We start from the raw sequence: 3873 nt of genomic DNA on the forward strand, positions 1-3873 counted from the left end.
ATGCCAAAGGTCACCGAGGTTTGTCTTCTGGCCTTGACACATAGGCACACACATGTGTATATGTAATTGTACACATGTATACATGGTACTCATACACATTAAGAGACAGAACGAAATAGATGGAATAACATGTATCTTGTAATTGATGTTGATTGATGTTGCAAATACATTTTCTTTTTAATTTATCATTCACTTATTCCTTACGTCTTGACTACGGATATCTATGTTTCAGAGTTACCTGAAAAGGTAATCCTCTAACATATAAAAGGTACAGACAATGACCAACAACTCAGCCCACTCCAGGCCCAGTCTCCAATTATCTACTGCAGAAGTGGGAAACAGTTTTATAGCTGAACCCATTTATCTTTCCTTTTGCTTCTACATTCATCACCATAGTTAGAAAGCATTTAACTACTGTAAGGTGTTATGAATATTCATTTATATGTTTCTTACTGCTTTATGCTTTATTTTACACCTACATTTTTAATGGCATGGGGTTTATTTTGAGTTTACACAATGATATATGATTCTCTCCCTTCCTTCCTTCCTTCCTTCCTTCCTTCCTTCCTTCCTTCCTTCCTTCCTTCCTCCCTCCCTCCCTCCCTCCCTCCCTCCCTCCCTTCCTCCCTCCCGCCCTTCTTTCTTTCTTTCTTTCTTTCTTTCTTTCTTTCTTTCTTTCTTTCTTTCTTTCTTTCTTTCTTTCTTTCTTTCTTTCTTTCTCTCTTTCTCTCTTTCTCTCTTTCTCTCTTTCTCTCTTTCTCTCTTTCTTTCGCTCTTTTACTGAGTAGCTAGCTAACATTTACATGTTAGATGTGGAGAGAAAGCAGGGAGAATTTTCTGTCTAATTGCAGACTCCAAGAGGATTAATTATAGACAAATAAAATGAGAAAAGATGCCAGTGCTGAGGGAAGATGTGTCACAAGAAAGAACAGCGGAACCTACGATTTTTAACTGATTGGTTTAACAAATATTATTTTAACAAATAAGTGTTGTACAGGACAGGACCCCTCAGGGCCACTCCTAGCCAACTCTTCCAGGACATTTCCTTTATTGCTATACCTAGGACACAGCAATGGAGGGTGTTCTCCTAAGTCTATTAGGTTAGGGGCCTCAATAACCTTGGGTGAAGGCTCTTTGTCTTTTAGGACTTGTGTCTTCGAGGCTTTGATGTGTGGCCCATCTTGGAACCCAGAGGTGAGGATTGTGACTCTGCAGTCTCATGGTGCTCTGCTGGTGCCATATGTGAACTTGAATGTGGGAGCCAAAGTCTTAGGGGAGAGCTGGGTAGCATTTAGCAGGCAGCTGCCCCAGGAAAGTCCCAAACCTGTTCTCCTTTCCATTTTTGTCTTTCATTCTTTATGTTAAATATATTTAGATTTTATATAACTCACATGGCCTTGGTCCAGCACATAATGCTCTCAGATTTCTAGTTGTCACCCAATCTATTGGGTTCTTTTTACTAGGAAAACCACATCCTTCTTTCCTGTATCAATTATGAATCCTCAATGAACTGCCTCTCCCTTTGGACCATTTCCATGGCCTCTTTATTGGTTTCTTCCCTGCCAGTGCCTTCCTTCTGTTCTTCCTGCACAGAGTGAATGGATGATGTTCATGTTACCACAATACTCAACTATGGATGATACAGCTTTAGTTCAATTATTGCCAAGGCGTGTTTTGATTTGTAAGTGAAGTCTAGATGAAACATTGCACGTAAACTCACTTCATTCATTTCTAGTCCTTTCCACTGTTGCCTTATGCTCTCATTATGCCAGACTGTCGTGGTAAAACCCCACCTTTTTCCAGTGTGATTTCCCTCTTCCCATGTCTTCTTGCTTTGATCATGTGCATCTTTTAACCCTCCCTCTCAAAGTTTCCAAGTAGGTAAAATCTTCCTAGTTGCATAAAGCTAGAATGACCTTCCTTTGTCTTTTTCATAACTGATTTTACCATCATTTGGTCATCTGTAGTATCCTGCCTGTATCCTCATTCCTCACTTGAGCTCAACACTATTAGTTGGACGAGGAACTTACATCTTTCTGACTTTGTTCTTCCCAAGGTTTACACACAGAGGATTTCCACACACACTTGCCAAATCTGTCAGTGCTCAGTAAGCATTTAGCATTAACAATTCTTCGAGGTTGCCATTAACCCAGAGGTCAACTTAAATTTAATTGCCACTTAGAAGTTGCTAGAGCAAGGCTAATTAACACTATATGCACAGGAGCTTAAAGAGGATGGAGATATTTTCATAGCTTGTTTGAAGTATGGATTTTCAAGCTTCATTTTGGATTTGTAACTAGCAACTTTGTAATGATGCCTCAATTAATTCATCCTTTTATAGTAAGTCTGTCTTAAGTCAGGTCTAAAATTACAAGTACAAATAAATCCCTATAAAACATACTGAATTATAGGGATTGAGGTAAGATAGAAATTTACTTTTTAATTGTTTTAAATGTGCTTTAAGTGGTATACAATATCTATTTGCCGTTTGTTGAAGTGTTCTAAGTGCTCAACTTGCATTAATGTATTTAATTTTCAGAATGCCTCTAAAAGATAGTTAAAGGTTATTATTTTCTTTTTCTGTGTTTTGAGACTGCAGCTTGCTATGTAACCAGGCTGGCCTCAACATTTCATCCTCATGTTTCAGCCTCCCTCATACTAGAACTACAGGAGCCTAACACCCTGCCTGGTTTCAGTTATCCTATTGTCTGGGTAGAACACATTTTGATCTGGGTAGCTCATTCCAATAGAAAATAGGACATTAAAGTTAAAAGGAACTGTGCTTCTATGATGAGTATTCTGTTTCGCAAAGAGAAATAAGTCGTGAATTTGAAGGTCTGTATTTTGTAATACGCTGAGAGTATCTGTTCCCATTTCTTTGCTATGACATCTTCATGTGTGGGTATTTATCCTAGTGAGATAAAGTAGAGAACTTATTCAGAGCAGAGAAATGAATTTTTTGATGAACTTCTCTGATTATGCCTAGAACCTGTACTGGGAAAAATGGGATCAACAGATTTCAAAGTGTGGTCTGGGGACCTCATCTTAGGGACCCCAGTTCACTACTAAGCTGTTCTCTACCCCTCCTGTCTAACTCTTTCCATGTTCCCCCACTTTTGCATTTTAAATTCTTATTTATTTTTTATGGCTTCAGAGTTTGAACCTAGAACCCACATAATGTTTGTCTTCTGTGGAGTTATACCTCCATTTTATATTGGTTTCTGAAACTGTAATTCACTTCTCTATGTGTGCTTAAATATTTAAACTTGAAATGCATTTTGCCATGTTGATTCATTTGATTAAAAATTTCACTCAAGTGTACTTGTAAACTCTATCATGTTGTAGGTTCTCTGTGAGCGCTGGAAACAAAATGGTGCATAAGAACACCTGCCTTCGTGGAGCCTGATCTCAGAATCCACTCTTACTGTTCTTCCTTGAGTTGCTGTTTTCTACGTCTACTGAATCTTAGCATGTCACCCAGGCATTTGACAACAAGGGAAACTGAGGTGCCCTTGTGGTCTCTTCTAAGCAAATCAAGGGGAATCCAATTCAAGCAATGCTCCCTACAGGTCTCAAGATCAGAATTCAAGGAAGGAACATACTGTGCATACGGATAGGAAAAGGTCATTTGGGTCTGGTGTGAGCTCAAAGGCGAAGGGACAGACTGAGACTGAATGAACAAGTCCAGCTGAGTGGCTGGCAAGGTCAGCCTGGGTGTGGAGAGGTGGGCAGGCTTCTGGAAGTGAGATCACTGCTTCCTGTGCGCAAGAGGTGGGGTGTGGCAGGGGCCTGACAGGGTAAAACTGGCCTATGGAAGAGAATTTTTTGGCCCACACTAGCCTTTCATCGTTTGCTTCCATAGAAGCTTTCTTA

The sequence above is a fragment of the Mus musculus genome, chromosome 4 (genome assembly GCF_000001635.26).
Source record: "Mus musculus strain C57BL/6J chromosome 4, GRCm38.p6 C57BL/6J".
Lineage (NCBI taxonomy): Eukaryota > Metazoa > Chordata > Mammalia > Rodentia > Muridae > Mus > Mus musculus.